This window comes from Cupressus sempervirens, chromosome 9 (assembly GCF_028749045.1).
Source record: "Cupressus sempervirens isolate cs-2001-9-10 chromosome 9, ASM2874904v1, whole genome shotgun sequence".
Classification (NCBI taxonomy): domain Eukaryota; kingdom Viridiplantae; phylum Streptophyta; class Pinopsida; order Cupressales; family Cupressaceae; genus Cupressus; species Cupressus sempervirens.
In genome coordinates this window covers 128749668-128769162 of record NC_143126.1, presented here as the reverse complement: position 1 = coordinate 128769162, position 19495 = coordinate 128749668, and positions in this window count along the sequence as shown.

Here is a 19495-nt window from a genome sequence, read left to right as displayed (position 1 = left end):
GTTGTTCTTATCCTGCGACATCTTCTTCAAGAAAACTAACATAGTTAGCAAGATCTATTTCATGATACAAGATATGAGACCTAGGATCTTTTGAGGGAAATATTGTATGTCTAGCCTTGGTCTCAAGTTTCAAAGTGACCTTTTTTCTACCAATAGGTATGGTTTCTTTAGACCAATGTAGCTTGATTTTTTGTCTTTGGTATTTGCAAAAATTCTGACTCAACAACATCCCATAACTACCTAGGATATTTGCAACTAAGATGGTTAATTTAACTTTATTTATGGGGAATTTAGTTAAAGATAGTTGTACATATTTGATTTCACCCACTAATAGAACTTTTTTGGAGTCCATTGCATAGCATTTACCTTAAGTTTTGGTAATAAGAAAGTCAAGGGACTTGGTAACAAAAGATGGCATGATGTTATCAGAGGCCCCAAAATCTATAATACAATTTCTTAGCTTATGATGATGGATGAATAGGGATACATTAAAGTGTATGGGTTTCTCACTGATAGGAAGATTCTGTGAATTCTTTGCATGTAAAGATGTATATTCTACTAAAATCTTTTCCTTGAGTTTAATGAAAGGTTCATGTGATGATATTATGTTAACCTATTGAACCACATTTGTAGAAGAAGAACCTCTTACAAATTCAATAAAATTATCTAACTCATTTAGATTAGACTATACGTAATCAACACAAGAAATTTAAATCCTTGAAGACTTAGAAAACTCAATGATATGAAAGGAAATTTTTGGCTCAAGTTAATAATTTAGAATTAGACTCATATCAAGCTAATAATTGATAGAGTTGATAGGACCTCTTGAGTATTCCTCTTTAGTAGGTTTTGATTCCACCATTTCTTTATTTGTATTCAGTTCTCTACAATGTATCATCTCTAGATAGGAGGTGCCATCATGATCATCTATTGAATGAAAGATACACATACTTGACTTTCCAGCATAAGGTCCTTCAATTACTAGCTTTTGATTTCTAAGTAACATATTAGTTTTGTTGGAAATGAGAATAGAGTAACTGAGAGGGGGAGGGGGTGAATCAGTTACTACAAAACTTTGCATAGTCCCTAAGATGTCTGAATATACCCTTGATCTGATTAATATAAAATGCTAAAACTTGATAATTCAGTAAATGATAAATATTAAGAATTGATATGTTATCATTCACAAAGTAATTTAGCAATTAAGAATACAAGAGACACCATTTTTAACGTGGAAACCCAATATGGAAAAAACCACCAATGTAACTAGATACTATTTTTCACTCTTCTGAAGTGAGCCCTCTTAGGAGCCAAACCTGTTAAAGGTTACAAAAACACACTGTTAGGTGTGACCCTATTAAAGGATTTAATCACCTTGTTAGGAGTGGCCTTGCTAGAGGTCTTTAGAACAATTCAACTGAATTTTCACCTTGCTAGAGGATTTATTGAATGGCTGTTAAACCAACTCTGTTAAGAGATTTTGAATTCATTGTTACAATGGTTAGAAAGCAACTATGAAGTGACCTGATATAATGTACAACTTATCTTTTCTGATTACAGATCTCTGTTATGCTTGACTGGATCCTTATTGATCAAATACAACTTTACAACTCCTTCAACACATCTGATCCTTCATCAGACTTTGCTCAACATTCACCTTTTTATTTCATACTATAATTCACATTCATAACTTCTTTTTCACAATCTCACACCCTTTTAATTCATAACTGGAATGACCATATATACCTTTCAGATTATCTTAGTCGGCTCAAATTATTGACCAATCAAACAATTACAACAGTTGGCTAGAAGTAATTAATTTGCAAATCCTTATACTGGCTGACCCTGCACGGTAAACTTTGTCTAGAAAATAATTCCTGTGTTGATCGAATGAGCTTGGTTAATATAGCGAACTTCATGACAATCCTTCAATCACCGAGAGAACTCAGTAAGTACTGAGTTTCCTAAGAAAACTGAGTGAGCTCAGTGAAAATTACGCTTTGGAGATTGAGTGAAGCTCGGTTAATACTGACTTCTCCATTTCCTTCATTGACCGAGTGAGCTCGGTGAACACTGTCTTTCACCTTTCCTTTGTTGACCGAGTTAGCTTGGTTAACATTGTCTTCCACATTTCCTTCGATGACCAAGTGAGCTTGGTGAACACTATCTTTCACCTTTCCTTTGTTGATCGAGTTAGCTTGGTTAACACTGTCTTCCACATTTCCTTCGATGACCAAGTGAGCTCAGTTGACACTATAGATTGCATTGTAGACTATCTGAGCTTGATAAACTTGAGATGAATGACTGATATGACATTTGTGTGACATCAAGGACAACATTATCCAACAAGTTTGTCTTCCCATTGTTCCTTGGTTTGGATATTTCCTAGAAATATCTTGATAAGGTACATTAGCCTTAGGAAATTACCTTTTAACCATTATCATGGTGTTCACTAACCTTTGAACTAGAGGATCATTTAAAACTGAAGTAGATGCCTGTGAATATGGTATGTTTATATCCTATCTCCACTTGCCTATGGAAAGAAAATCATCCTCTAATTCAATAGCTAATTTTGGGCCACATCAATGTCTTCTACTCTATCACACCTCAAGTGAAAGCTGATATTAGGTGGCAATGCCATTGACAAAAAATCATTTCCTATTCTTTGCATTTGGTCTCTTTTATTAGGTTTCTTATGCAATATCTTATTGAATTTTACAACAAAAACATGCATGGGTTCCTAGATTTCTTTCTTAAGATGTATTAATTGTAATAAGAGAGTATGTTCATCATCAATTGACTTGAACTTTACCTTGAAATCATTTCTAATAGAGGCCTAGTCATTAATGGGTACATTAGGGATATGGTGGAACCAATCTATGGCAACTTCACTCAAGCTTTGTATGAATAACCTAACTACTATATTTTTAGTTGGAATAGCAAGAACTCCATATGCAGTATTGAAATCATTTAAATGTTCATCTATTAACTTCTTCTCATTTCCACTAAACTTGGGAAGGATATCCATTTCTCCTATCAGCAAAGGGTCTAGATTGGGTCGAAGGTTAAGAGGCCTAACTTGAGCCCCCCAATGATTAGTAGCCATGCTAGGTAGTGCAAAATTGAGAGGTTGTCCATTGAAGTGTGTAGGGATTAGGGTTCTAGATAAAACTAGGGCTTGTAGAGTGGTAGAAATGAACATTAGTTTCTCGAAAGAGGTCACCTACTTATACACTCAACTATCCATTTTCTCCTATTAGTGAGGTCAGGGGAAAAGGTTTCTTGTTCTAAAAAATTGTACAACTCATCAACAAAACCCTTGTATTTGTCACTCTAAATGTATTTACCTCCAGTTAGTTTGCTTCACTAAGATTTTATGGATTGGGTCATTGAGTAGAGTTAACGAGGTTAACTTTAGGTCATTTTGCTAGTCTTTCCACTACTGATACTTCTTAAACAAGACATACTCCCCTGATTAGTTTTTCATATTCTTCTTTATCTTCAATAACTTGACTAACCTGAAAGTGTATCTCTAGGCTAGTTTTATGATTCCAAGCAAGGGTATTCAGACTAGAAATAATATCTTCTTATGTTCTATCAAATCCTAAGCCTAGTTGGAGAATAGGAAATTTGTCTTGATGAGGCAAGACCATTCTACACTATATTGTATAGCTCTATGTCATGATTATTAGGCTTGTGTTCCCCAACAGAGTTGCCAAAAAATGTTAGTGAATGGTTTTTCCCTTTTCACTGATACTTATTGTCACATCAAGAAAAAATACTCCACAAAAAATATGATCTCCAATCCAACTCACTATGTTTAGAGGAACATATCACTCCAAAATAAATCCAGCAATAAGTTCTTTTATTTTAAAAGAATGGAAAGAGATCTTCTCTTTTAAACCAAAAGAACAAAAGGCATTCAAAATTCATTTCCATAAACATGTAAAAGCATTGCTAAAAGGAGGATAATTTGAAAAATAATTTGTAACACTTATAGAATGAAGATTCACACAAGCCAATCAATTTTACTAAACATAACAAATTGAAATGTCATTCATAGAAATAACAAGAAACTGATACCATAACCAAGATTTTATTCCTTATGAAACCAATCTACATTATCATGAACCATAATATTTCAAGAAAATGATAACATCACATCATGAACCAACAAATTCATCACCATCTTATATTAATTAATATTGAAATGAAACCATCAAAAGTATTTTCTTTGAAAAATTCTTAAGGTGAACCATATCCAAAATATGCCCAAACAATTGACACCAAAATTATTAGTTAAAATAGTATAAATAGCCACACAAGTCCTTGAAAGTAGTTTTTAAAAATAACTCCAAAAGAATTTATTACTTTCTAAAGTCTTAAACTAAATGACATGAAAATAGTTTAATAAAAAAAGAAACAACTGTTGGCCAAAAGCCCCTAAGCTTAATCTAACTTCCAACTGTGCAATTCAGATCAGCTTGATGTCCCTAGTCTACATAGGAATTTCCACCCACCTCTTAAGATTATTTGTAGGATACTTCAAACTCAGTGATCTCCCTTTGTTAGAGTACTCCTAGTTGCTCTATTCTCAACTGCGATATGGTGATCACACTATGAGCATGCTACAACTTCTAATCTTGAACCATCAGATGATTATTAGAGATGATAATCATCATGGAATATGCCTAGGCCATAATAGAGATGTTACCAATTGAGACTTCTTTAATTTATTTCATGGCCTTGAATTCATCATGACATGAAGAAACTATATCCCTCAATTACTTGTTTGGGTTATCTTCATTCCCCATAATATTGGCATCGATATAGTTGATGTCATTATCTAGTATTTTCATAATACCTTCAAACTCTTTCACCATCTCTGAACACTCATCCAAGCATTGTTTAATTACCATATTTCTCCACTCTAGTTATTCCTAAACACATAAATGAAATAAATGTTTACATTTGTGTTTTCTTTTTAAATTAGGAATTTATCTACTCTGTATGTCTGAACTTAAGTGATATGAATGAAAATCTCATCCCATTTTTCTTTCTCTACCTCTTAGGTGCTCATATTTCATTATAAACTTACCATCATCTAGTTAGCTCTTGGTTTCATTTTACCAAGGTGGGAGATGTAACTAACCTTGCAAGAGATAATAGATTCAATCCATTTATTGAATGCATGGGAGATCGACCTATCTATTTTTACCTAGTTGATGAAGTGTTGGTTTTCTCAAGAAGTGACATCAACCATGGAAATGATAGTGGGACATGCTTTAGTATCAATGTTATACAATTTATAAATATATTTTTCTAATAAATGGATAGACTGCTTCAAATCCTTCTTTTCCTTCTAGTCTTTCCAAATTTGGCTAATGACTCTTGCATGACCAACATCTAGGATCTTCATATTAGTAGCTTTGGTTGTCAACCAAAGAATCTAGTCTTTTTTTCTATATAATCCTAGAGCATAATATCATCAAGACTTTTTATCTATAATAGTTTTATACACATCAACAACCCAATGTCCTATTTTCTCATCCACTTATAAAAAAGTTTCTATCTTGGGCTTTTTTCTCTTAGTCATTTTACTTAGGAATTTTCCCACCATGTCTTCTACCAAAACATTTATTGGGACTTTTCTCCTTTCCTTACTTATAGACAAATCAAAAGAGTTCAATGTAGAAGAGCCACTCTTAGGAGGAGGGGTTTGAGGAATAGGGGAAATCCCAATAGCCAATGAGCTTAAGTTCTCAGCTAAATCCACATCTTTTTGGTTTCTTTGATCCATGGCTTCAACTTAACTTTCAATAGTGGATCTAGTTACAACTTCAATTTTAATTGGCTTCTTATTAGTATTAATTGTGGTGGCTTGTTGAGATCTCTTTTTTTCATCATGTAAATAGGTCCACCTGGTTGGGGAAGAATATTAAATTATACTTTGAACAACTAATTCAATTTTACATTCAATATTTGGAAAACCTATAGGAGAACATGTGAAAACTTCATTATTACAATGAATAGGCAATTTGAGTTTGGAGCTGATAGAGCCTTTTTGAAGTTTTGGCTTAGCTTGCCCCAATTTAGATTTATTCTTATTTTCTACTCACTTATTGGTTCTTTTAATGGTAAGAAGGATCCTATGATGAAGATCTTCCTCAAGTAAATCCTATTCTAGCTTAGGTATGGAAAAATATTCTACCTATTTGGCATAGAAAGAGTTTACCATTTCTTCATGCTCACATTCCTCAACACCTATAACATCCATTTATAATTAGAATTATTTGATCTATTGCAAGTTGAACCTATAGAACCACCACCTTCACACTTCATAGTCTTCTTCACAATCAACCCAAAAATCCTCCATTTGAGGCACATGCATGAAAGATGAGTGCAATTCAAACTAGGATTTTGTAAATCCTTTTCTATCAAATCCATAGTTAATAGAGTAAGTTGCCACATTCAATAATTTTAATTAAGCCTCAAGACCAAGTGAATCTATAATTATTTTACACTAATAGTGGCCAATCTCGATTAGAAAGGTGTAACCAAAGCCAATTCTATCTTTATAGTTTTTATCCACCTTTGCTACATGTCTACAAACTTCAATCAATATGTAGAAATATAAAAGAAACCTAAGTAGCTTCAAGTGTTTACCTTCATATTCACTGACACTTATGCATGTGAATCTAGGAAATTTTGTTAAGAAGCTACAATAGATGGTAATGAGATGAGTTTCTTCTTCTTTTAACCTTTTGTGCTCTCTACCCTGGAGTTCAAAAACTAGTCTCATAAAGAGGGTGTCATGTACCCTTCTGAAGTCTTTTGGATTCTTCTCTTTCTTCAAAAAATGGAAATACTTGTAGATCTTCATGCTATTTACCAGAAACTTGATGAGGCAAGCCTTCCTACTCTTTAAAACATGAAAAAAAATATAATAGATAAGAGGAAATGTAGAAACAAGAAACTCTAGACTGAGGTCTGCTACTATTGTAGCCCACTCAATATATTTCCCTTCTCTTAGAATAGTCTAGCCAAAGAAGTACATCCAATTTTCCTAGAAAAATGCATTTTTGTTTCCCCTGACTTAGTTTAGGAGATCCATTATATCCTTAACTCTAGGGATCATGTGTTCATGAATTAGGGGATGAGGAAGGAGAGAACCACCTTTCTCATGTTTGAGGATCTACTTTTTAGCAATGGAATTATTAAATTTGTTGGTATCAATGGAAAACTATGTGTGGAATAGGCTAGTGGTCTATTCATATTATTTATGGAGAGGGATCATCAAAGAAACTATTATCATAACTCTATTTCTATATACCAATACTTTTAATATGTGTGTCTTGATGGACCTTTCAGTTTCATCATACTTAGTTCTATACTCTAAGACAAGCTCTGGGCAAGGGGTAGCTTTCAAAAATCATGTAGCATGCACTAACCCACTCATGGATACCCTTTATGTAATTCACCTAGGTATAGGTTTTGAGAACCTTGACACCCATGTCCTAATGTCCTCATTAGAAAAAAAAAAGTATCTCCTAGTTCAAGTAAGAAACTCATTAGGTTTGTTTTTATCTTTTCTTTAGACAAACTTAGGGTGAAAGGCAGCCATGACAGAGCTATATATATTTTTTCTTTTTACAAAGAGAAGATAAAATAAAAGATAACTAGCATATTTTTACTTTATCATTAAGAAGGAATATAATATTAGCTAATAGGAATAGAATGAGACTCACTAAAAGGAACACACAATGAATCTCCTATTGCAAAAGATTAAGTTGTAGACTCCTTGTATCTCCATAGAAAACTTGAATGCTTACCTCATGCATTAATGGAAGAATGAACTAAAAAGGAAACTTTTAATATTTTAAATAGAATAATATGTCATGGATAGATAGGGAAACTATTTATTTTATAGGTAGTCTCAATAATTAATGAATTTTTCCTAACCTCACACATACCAAATTTCTCTTTACCACCCTTTGTACCAATGAGAAATCACTGGATGTCATTTCTTCCTATTCAAGAAAGATTTGACAATCTATGTACTACAACTTATGGGTATTAAAAAAACTTTCTATTAGCATTAATGCTTATGATACTATATTGGGGGAGTATCCTAAGCATTCGAGATTTTTGATATGTTGAATTCATGACTGTGTTTGTCATTGATGTCAACATATTAGTAATTCTGTAAATATTGGAAGATTAACAGTCAAAGATCTTAAGATGTGTAGAAGCTAAGGAAGGTTTAGGTGATGTATAGTTAAGGAAAAGTTCACAAGAATGTCTTTAAGATGACTAAGTCTAAATCAATGGCATACAAAAGTTACACTTGATTTATTGAGAGTAGTGTAGAAACAGAGTATTAGAGAATAGTGTTTTGATGATCAATCACTATCTCTTATCTGATATGTAATGAAGAGATGCATAGTCACATAGTGATAGAGGATAGTTGTGTAGTGATGTTATCATGTGTGCAAGACTTGGTATCGTACATGCAAATTTTGGTATAAACTATGAGCTGAAAGTGCTATTGTTATTATGAATTAATTAATTATCTTGTTTTAATTAATTAGGAAAGCCTCGAGGTTGACTCAAGAAATTATTATTAAGATGTGGTATAAAGGAAAGATGTTTTCCTTTATTAAAAGTGTATGGAAGAGCATCCAAGTGTGAAGAAGTAGTGCAAAGTGCGAAAAGAAGAAAAATATTTGGAGGATATGTATACATGATCCAAGGCATCATTGTATGCACAGTATGAGATCTGGTTACAAGATCTGAAGGAATAGAAGCCTGATTGATAGGAGAGATGAAGAGGAAGAAAGGACATTTCATTTCTATTATTCTACAAGGAATAATATAGAGATTATTTGAATAGTGGGTTCATTGGTCTTAACCCTAAAGCTATTTGGGTAGTGGGTCCAGCTATCCTCCACAACTTCTCATAGAATTAGTGCAACTGCTAATAGGGTTGGAATCTCCTAAGAGGGATTCAGAATATCCCAAGAGGGACTCATATGTAATGAATGTTGTCACAGACTCCTAATAGGGTCTATCCTCTAATAAGGAATATTTATATTAGTATATCATCTTGTGGATACCATCCCCATTGGGGTTTTCCTCTGATCAAGGGCTTCCATAGGTGACATGTCTAGTGTTAATTGTGCATAAGTATCTTGTTGTGATTTTAGTTTATATTACTCACATGGTTAAGTTTGTTTAAGGTTAATGATTATGATCATATTTGGGTACTGATTCACCCCCCCTCCCCCCTAGTTATATCAGTGGACTATATATTCTAACAATTGGTATTAGAGCATCATTTCCTTGAAGATAATGCTTAACATGGTGAATATGCTTAAAAGGATAGTCCAAGATTTGATGGGGCCAACTATGATAGTTGGAAGCAAAATATGAAGATGCATTTTTTATGCATTGGTCTTGGATATTGGCTTTTGATAAAATCTAAGAAGGAAATTATTGAAGAATCAAAGCTAGAGGAATGTAGTGAGGGAGAAAAAGATATTTTCACATGTAACATGGGAGCCAGAGAAGCCCTACTATCAGCTCTTCTAGAGAATAAATACAATGAGGTAAAAAAATTTCAAACTTCTCATGAAATTTGGAAAGCATTAGAAGTTACTTTTCAAGGTGATGATCATGCAAAAAGAATGAGATTACAGAATTGAATTTGCACATTTCAATATGCTAAGATGATGGAAGATCAATCCGTAAGAAGTTATATTGGTAGAGTATTAGAAATTGTTGTAGGAATTCGGTCTCTTGGTAGAACTAAACAAGATGATGAAGTTATATGGAAGATCTTGAAAATTTTGACACCACCATTCAAAAAAATAGTGCAAATGATTCAGCTAGTCATGCCCTACACCAAAAATTTCACAAAGGAAACATTCTTGGAAGATTAGAGTCTGTAGAAGTAGAAATGAGATAGTGTAGAGAAATAGCTAGAGTTGAAACATCTTTTAGTGCTCTAAAAAATTGACATAATCTTTCAAGAAGTGCAAGTGCAAGAGGAGACTTTTCTAGTAGTAGTAAATTTGAAGAAGATAAGAAGATTGAAAAGGAATAACCCTTCTGGTAAGAAGAGAGAAAGATGGTAAGAAAATATTTAAATATTGGACTTGTAATGAATATAGTCATTATGCATCTAAATGTCCTAAAAGAGAGAAAAAGTTTAAAAGAATGTTTAAATCTAGAAGAGATAAGGATAGTAATTGTTTGTATGCTAATGAGGATGAAGAATCTGATGAAAGAGGTCAAAGTGAAAGTCATAATGAATTAGGATTTATGGCTATCAAAGAAGATGATCTTGATAAAGAAATTAGAGAAGAAAGAGCTCTAGTTACCGAAGTTGAGAAGAAATTAGATTAGATAATTAATAGTGGAAGTTCACATCACATGACTGGTGATATGAACAAGTTTGTTCAATTCAAGAATCATGATGGAGGTATTGTTAGAGTTGGTAACAATGCAACCTATCATATTACAAGAATTGGATCTATTACTCTTGATGGTAAAACTAACACTAATGATGTTTATTTTGTTGATGGATTGAAACATAATCTGTTGAGTGTTGGATAGCTGGTAGATAAAGGATATTTTTTGTAGTTCACATTAAAGACATACATTATCAAAGACAAAGTTGATAAGATGATTGGTGCTGCAACTAGATCCAGAGGTAGTGTATTTTAGTTGAATCCTACTAAGATTACATTTTTTTTGAAAAGGTTGATAAAAATTGGTTATGGCATGGAAGGGTCTATCATATATACTTTGATAATATTGTGAAGGTTATCAGTACATTTGTAGTGAGAGATTTTCCTAAGATTATCAAGCCTACTGATGTTGTCTACAAGGAATGTATTTTAGCTAAGTAAAGGAAAGTGTCTTTTCTTAGAAAGAAGTTCTCTAATACAAAAAAAAAATATTGAGATTGTTCACAAAGATCTGAGTGGTCCTAAAAGAACTAGAGGATTCTATGGCAAAAGGTACTTTATGATTTTTGCTAATGATTTCACTATAATGATGTGGGTAGCATTTCTTAAGGAAAAGTTTGAAGCTTTTGAGAGGTTTAAGATATTTAAGAAAAGAGTTGAAAATGAATCTAGTGTCAAGATTAAATGTTTGAGATTAGATAGAGGAGAGTTCACCTATAGAGAGTTCAACATGTTCTATGAAGAAAATGGAATCAAAAGATAATTATCTTCACCTAGAACATCTAAACATATTGGGATTTTTGAAAGAAGGAATGAGTCCATAGCAAGAGCAATGTTATTTGAGAATGGTGTCTCAAAGACATTCTGGAAAGAACTAGTTAACACTAGAGTATATATTATGAATAGATTATAGATTAGAAAAGTTATGAACAAGACACCCTGTGAGTTATGGTTTGGTCATTCACCATCAGTCAAGTATTTTAGAATATTTGGAATTAAGTGTTTCATAAAGATAGATGATGATATTTGTAAGTTTGATCCTAGAACAGATGAAGGTATGTTTTTTCGTTACTCATTGAAAAGAAAAGTATATAGATATTTAATCTATAGAACTAAGACAATATTTGAGTGTGAAAATGTAAGGATTGATAAAAGGTTTGGTTCTAAAGAAAAGATTTCATATTATAATTTTGATGAAGAAGAGGATAATTATGGAATTGTTAGATAGAATGTTAAAGTTCTTTTTGAGATATAGAATGTTAAAGTTCTTTTTGAGACTAACAATGACTTGCATAATGATGTATCTATTGAGCATAGAGAAGAACGAAGATCTAAACCCAAAGAAGAGACAAGAGTTGAGATGTCTATTGGAGTTATTTTTGGTAAGGAACATACTAGGTATATTTAAACCCAATAATGGAATCATAAGATAGGGATAAGCCAAAGGATCATCTATATCCTATACTCAACAAGGTTAAATCTTAGTTCTAGGCCAAAATCAATAGAGTCACTAGGAATCTCTTCACTTTAGACTCTACAAGGCCAAGGTGGGAAAACCTTAGGATTGATATGACTAATGGATTTTATGATATTCTTTGCTTCAAAACTATCCTCTATAGAAAAAAGTGGTCAATATTCTTCTATGATTTGGTTATGAACTTCCTAATCACAAAAGCTAGCTATTGTTGGCATTAAGTTATATTTGTCATTAGTGACAACATTTATTCAATTCTATATGGTTATTGATCTCATCATTTAATCTCCAATGTTTGGGAAGCAATCTAGTGATAAAAAAGTTTCATAGTTCACACCAAGCATTCTAGAAGCTATCAAGTGAAAACAGATAGTGTGCAACCCAGCAGTTATCACTGAGCAAATAGTGGTCACTGAGCTTCACAATATTTACTAAGTCATCAGTTTCTATGATGTGAAGCCAGTGTCAACCAAGTGATGGATGAAGTAATGTTTACCTAGTTCAAGAAAGGTAAACACAGTATTCAATATCTATTGAGTGAAGCTCTATCTATCAAGTCTCCAATGGTCACCAAGTTTGAAGCTACATTGTGTGATTAGTATGGACTAAGCCTCTACTTCTATTGAGTGCAATATGATGCTCAGTAATGTAGTGGGCATCAAGTATCAAAAGTTCACCAAATCAGCTTACAAAACCTAAGTTTCTATTATCTAGCTAACTCAATAATATTTTATTTACTTGTGTTTTAGCTAACCTTGTAATTGGAAATATTTGAATGGTATATATATGTGATGTATTGTATCATACCATTGTATTAAGAAATGAAGAAGTAAATGTAAGAATGCATAATGCTAAGTAGATGTTTGATGAATGTGAATGCATATCAGTAGTAGAGTAAGGAATTCAGCAAGGTTAGTTCAGGAGTAGAAGAGTCTTATCTATCACATGAGGTGATCAATACTTGAAGGATCTAATTAGTAAATAAGGTTGTAAGTAAGATCCTCTATTTCATCCTAACAGGTGAACCAATCTCAAATCCTTTAATAGGGTAGACTTGATAGTCTTTCTCTAAATCTCTTAATAAAGTGAAAACTTCATTGTATGTTTGTAAATCCTCTAATAAGGTGGACCTAGTAGTCCTATTTGCTCCTAACAGGGCAGATCACAAAAAGTGGTCAATGTGAGCCTTAATAGGCCAACTTTATGCTATAGTAGTGAAGTTTTGTGGGTAGCATCCCCACCCCAGTTTTACTTTTTATTTGGAAGATTTCAGGGTTGCCAAATTCTATGTTCATGTGTCATGAATGTTTATCTTTTAGTTTCTTATGCATGTAATAAAGTAGATCAATTAATGGTGAATGATTTATATAATTAAGTGTTTAATTTATAAAAGTTTTTGAGGTTACTGATTCACCCCTTATTTCCAACAATTGGTATCAGAGCTTTGTGGTTCTTAGGATAAAGTTTAATAGCTTGAGCAAAGATCAAAGAATAATGGCGATATTCAGACTTGACAAAGCAATTGAAAATGGGAAGCTAGATCTAAAGATGGCCATAGCTCAACTCAAGGAGGAAAAAGAGCATCTTTCCCAATCTCTAGAAAAAAGGAAGGAACTTGCAAAAGAGATGAATCACCTTAAGTATGTCAAAGAAAAGATTGAAGACTTTTTCCCTTCGAGTAGTTCAAATGAAGCAAATGAGAAATCAAGGAACTCCTAGAAAAGAATGGCTCCCTACAAGAAGAGGTAAGAAAATGGAGAAGAGAACAAAAAAATTCAGTCAATAAGAATGTGTGAAATCTTGGAACAAAGGAATGAGGCAAGTGAAGACTTGGAGGCAAGGAACAATGCAAATCAAAATCAATCCCTTTAGCAAGAAAGTCTTATCAATTAGCTCTCCAATGCAAATGAGGAAATCATAAATCTGAGATCTGAAAATGAAAGGATAAGAAATGATTTAGGCATTGAAAGAAAAATCAATGAAAGATTGAAAATTGATCTAAATTTTGAGAAGAAACTCAATGAAAGGATAATGAAATCCCAACTAGACCAAATGAGCAAAATCTGTATAGGTAAAAAGGTAAAGTGGGACTTGGATAGAAAGATGAAGGTGAATCTTCCAAACAAGGTACTCAAAGGAATCAAAGACCTACTTGCAATTATTGTAGTATGATAGATTATACATCAAAAAAATGTTGGAACAATGGAAAGGAAAAATTCAATAGAAAATGCTACAATTGCAGTCAACATGGTCATAAAGCTAATGAATGCAAGGAGAAACCAAAGTTTAAAGTTAAACATCACAAATGCAAGAAGCAAGGTTACAAAGCATCTGAATGTAGATCTAAACCATTCAATCTAACTGAACAAATTGTCAAGGCAATATTTGGTTGGGACTACAATACTTGGTGTAGATGTCACTACTATGGAGAATATGGACACATTGGCATAAATTGTGGAAGGCATCACTTGAGAAAGAAGGATACTACAAAAAGATGTTATACTTCATTGAACTTGGTCATATAGCTAAGAATTGCATGAATATAGGTAGAGTTGAAGATGAAAAGAAAGCTAAAGCTAATAACATCAAGAAGTAGATGAGATAATAGTGGATTCCCAAATCTACCAAGCAACTCAGTTCAAATGATGGTCATGTCACTCAAGAAGTGGGTGACTCCACCATTTCCACCTATGTTCTTAAGGAAGAAGTGGAACTGTATCTTCAAGACATATCTTAAGTAGTTCTAATGAAAGAAAGCAAAAGACCCAATCCATATTGTAGATACAGAGGAATCACAAGACATCATTTTTCACCAAATGAGGTTAGATCATACCGAGCGAGCTCGGGAGTAATTAAAAAAAAAATTGATCCTTGAGTCACAAGCTTTTACTGAGCATAGTCAGTGGATGATAGTCTATCATGCATTATGTCACTATGGCACCAATATTAATGGAAAAATTTCATCAAAAAAGGTAGAATTTGACTTCATTTTTTACCACAATTTTAGTATACCCAGAGCAGAGTGATTTTTAGTGCATCCAAGCAATCTTGAGCTAATTTGCAGAAAATATTTTTTCAAGAAATTTTCTCATTTATTGAGCAACCATGGCATCCAAAAGTAGTAGCAACAACAAGGTAAAAAGGGGTTCTAAGATGTTGGTGAAAGGTGTGGAATGGAAAGGTCTAAATTTCAAGTTGGTACTAGTAGTTGTAGAATCACTCGATCCAAATGGAGCTCAATCGTAAATTCCTCCAAAGATAATCCTTATTAATGATATTTGCACTCATTTTAAGTGTATTGTGCAATAAATTGAAACCCTAGAGGTGGATAGTGCCCTAGGAGAAATGTGTGTTGATGGATCTTTGAAACTTGAGCATAAGCATCTAGAGGTCAAAGGATTAACCCATATCCGACATCTACCAAGGAATTTCCAAGTGAAGTGAATTAGGTATATTTTGAGCCTATGCATAATGGTCAATTATGGTTAGAGAAACTTGTGTTGATCATGAAGAAAATTATTAATAAGATCATTGGTCTCCCTATGCTCAACAAGGCTAAAATAGCCAAAACCCTAGGTCAGGAAGAGCTTCAAAAGAAAACCCTAGCCGATTATGATGGAAGAGGTCTAAAGATCAATAATGTATCTAACATGGAACTTAGGTTTGGAATTCACATCATTGCACATAAGATATATATCTCTAGTTGATTGAATAGTGTGTTGTGTGAGGCCATGGATCTGGCTTACAAGGTTGTGAAGAAGAAACTAGAATTTGATCTGTCAGATTTATTGTTGAAACAATTGAACAAGAGCATGGACAACATCAAGAAATCAAAGAACAACCCCTATAAATTTAGTTCTTTTCTAAATTTTATTTTCTTTAATGTTCAAATTTTTTTCCCATTCAAAGGTTCAGTTGTATGGAGGAAAGATACTCCCATTTTGTATTAGATTAATGAATTCATTGTAGAAATGGGTGAAAATTTTGAAAGTATTATGGATAATTATTTTTAATTTTTCAAGGAGAAGATGAACAACAAGTTTTGAATTCCTCCTAAACTAGTTGAAGATTATAAAGATGATGTATGCTTCATTTTTTATTGTGATAAAGTTTATATTGAGGTAGTCAGGCCTAGATTTGCATGTGTGAAACCTCTTCCATATGAAGTTAACATTGATGAGAAAAAATAGATTATTGAAGCCCTGGTCAATGAGCCAGTAGATCCAAAGCTAACTATCTTTGGAACCTATGAAAAGGCAAAAACTAGAATATAGCTTGAGATCAAGCTACCTCAAGTGATAACCAAAGGTAAGAGGAAGATAGGAAAGATAAAATTTGTAAGTGCTCCTTGTATGCTTATCGAAGGAAAAGGAGAGGATAAAGAAGAATTAGAGGACGAAGAGCAGGAATTTAAAAAAGAGGAAGAGCCTGTGAAAAAGAAGGGTAGGGTGATTATAACCAAGCCACCTAAGACCTCCACACTTATATTTACCAAAAGATCTAAGAAGAAAGAAGATAGTGAAGTTGTGCTTGTTAAGCCTTCTCCCACATTTCAAGAAAGACTCAATAAATTAAGAGTAGGTGCTGGAATAAACAACTTCAAATCACTTAAGTATGAAACCAAGACTCCAATAGAACAAAAGGAAGTTGAATATCTAATCATGTACAAGTTATGAAGATGGAAATTCTCTCCTAATTAGTTTGCTTCACAAATCCTTGTAGTCTCATTAGACAAAGTTAAGGTTAGATGGAAAGAAGATATGTAGGCAACTAAAGATATATTTGAGAAAAATTTGAGAAAATTGCTACCAGATCTTTCAAATGTAGAGGTTAAGGAAGCAATGAAGAAAAATGAAGAGAAGATGATGATGACATTTCATACCTATTTAATTTTGGGGAAGGAAATTGAGCATGTAGTTAAGGATGCTACATCTATGTGGGAAAACATTTATCATTTTCATCAACCAAGTGAGGATCTAGTGGAGATCAAAGATGATGATGATGATGATGATAGTGACAATGAAGAAGATAATATACCATGTGTCACTTTTGATACTAAGGATTATCAAGCACTGAAGGATGATGAAGAAGAGAAAGAGGAAGAAGCTGATGAGGAAGATAAGGAAGGAGATGAAGAGAATGATCCAGTGAGGATAGCTACACAAGTTATAGTCTCCCTTCCTCACTTTCCTCCAAAAACTTCTACATCATCTAGCATGAAGATAGCTTTAGTAAGTGTCATTACAACTACAACAAATACATCATCTACTCAATCACCCTTTGCTACCTCTCAGCTCCAGGCATCAATAATGGAAGTGTCAACCACTTCATCTACTGAGCTACAACCTTCTTCTTCAACTACTAAGTTAGGAACTTCATCAGTAGCACGTATAGTAAGTTCAACATCCTGTTCTATAGTTTTGACTACTATAGCTTTGCTTGTACCAATTTTTGTTCCAGTAAGTTCTTCTATTGCAAGTACTTCAATTAGCACTCCACCTATTATTATTTCAATTTTGGATAGCACAAAAATTTTGGATTCTTTTAGTACTCCTACTAGTATTTCATCAGTTGGTCCAATTCAAGTTTTCTCAGCAAACCCTACTATCTCTACCATTATTTTTGTTTCTAAGTCTAAGGTAGTAATATTAGAAGTAGAACCAAGGACACCTCTAAAACTTCTAATTACTAGAAAATAAATTGATGAAGATATAGACTTGGACAAAGAGATTGTAATTCCTAAGTTGGATATTGATACTCCTATACCTGATGAAATGAGACTAGTTACATAGCTTTTGGAGTAGAAGGAAACGCACAAGCAGTTAAGAGATGAAAGGGACAGGGACTTCAGAATAATTGAAAGTGAAAAGAATATACTAACATAGGCCATAGATGTTGATATGGATTCATCTCAACACATTTTCTTGCAATTAGAGGAGGCAGTACACAAGTTTAATCAGGATTCTATAGGTCAAGATAAGTTAATAGAGAAGGTAGAGAAAAAGTTTGATAATAAGGTGCTTGAGCACATTGCTCAACACATTGCCATAAATTAGGTAGAACTATCCTCCATTTTGGCTAACATTGAAAATTCTTTTACAAATGTACATCACTTTTTGCTAAGCTATGTGATATTACTAGGTTCACTAAGGAGATAAAAGAGAGATTGAATAAGATTGATGAAGATATGAAGGCCAGTGATCATAGGTTGCATCTTAACCATAGCTCAATCTCAACACATCATATTGAGGTGATATTTCTATTAGATATGCAGGATGAACTACTAAGAGAGAGAGAAAGGATTAGATCCACATTGATAGACATCCAAAACATGATCCTTCCAATCATGGACACAATGCAGAAACACATTGCATATTCAAAAACATTGATACATGATAACAATTTTTCTATTACAGACCATATGATTGAACTCTTAGAAAAATTTCAAGTAGCTCTTCACGCTTACAAAATTTTTCAAGAGAACTAGGATAAGACACTAGCTCTTATTCTCAAGGTACATTCTAAGTTTCTCTCACATTTTGGTGTTTCTGTATGAATATTTTGTAGAACTCTTAGGCATTACTGTCAAAAAGGGGGAGTAAGAGATATTTTGTGGAGAGACAAAGGGGGAGAGAATAGAGTGATATATGTATAGAATAAAAGGGAGAGATACTATGTATATATTATGTCTTATGTATGGGGGAGATATGTGAAAATGTATATACAACAACATTACAAAGATAAATTTTGAAAAATCAAAAAATCAATATGTTACTGTACATAAGTCTTGGCCTATAAGTGTTTTGTCACTAATTCCAAAGGGGGAGATTGTTGGCATTAAGTTATATTTGTCATTAGTGACAACACTTATTCAATTCTATATGGTTATCGAGCTCATCATTCAGTCTCTAGCATTTGCCAAGCAATCTAGTGATAACCAGGTTTCACAATTCACATTGAGCATTCCAAAAGCTACTGAGTGAAAATAGACAATGTATAGTCTAGCAGTTATCACCGAGTAGATAGTGATCATTGAGCTTTGTAGTATTTAATGAGTTATTAGTTGCTATGATGTGAAGCTAGTGTTAATTGAGTGATGGATGAAGTAGTGTTTACCGAGTTCAAGCAAGGTAAACATAGTATTCAGTATCTACTGAGTGACACTATATCTACCAAGTCTCCAATGGTCACTGAGTTTGAAGCTACATTGTGTGATTAGTATGGATTGAGCCTCTACTTCTACCAAGTGCATGATGATGTCAAGTAATGTAGTGGACATCGAGTATAAGAAGTTCACCAAGTCATCTTACAAAACTCGAGTTTCTAGTATCTAGCTGACTTAGTAATATATTTTTTTACTTTTGTTTTAGCTAACCTTGTAATTGTAAATATTGGAATGGTATATATATGTGATGTATCGTATCATACCATTGTATTAAGAAATGAAGTAGTAAATGTAAGAATGCATAATGCTAAGCAGATGTTTGATGAATGTGAATGAGTATCAATGGCAAAGTAAGGAATTCAATAAGGTTAGTTAAAGATCAAA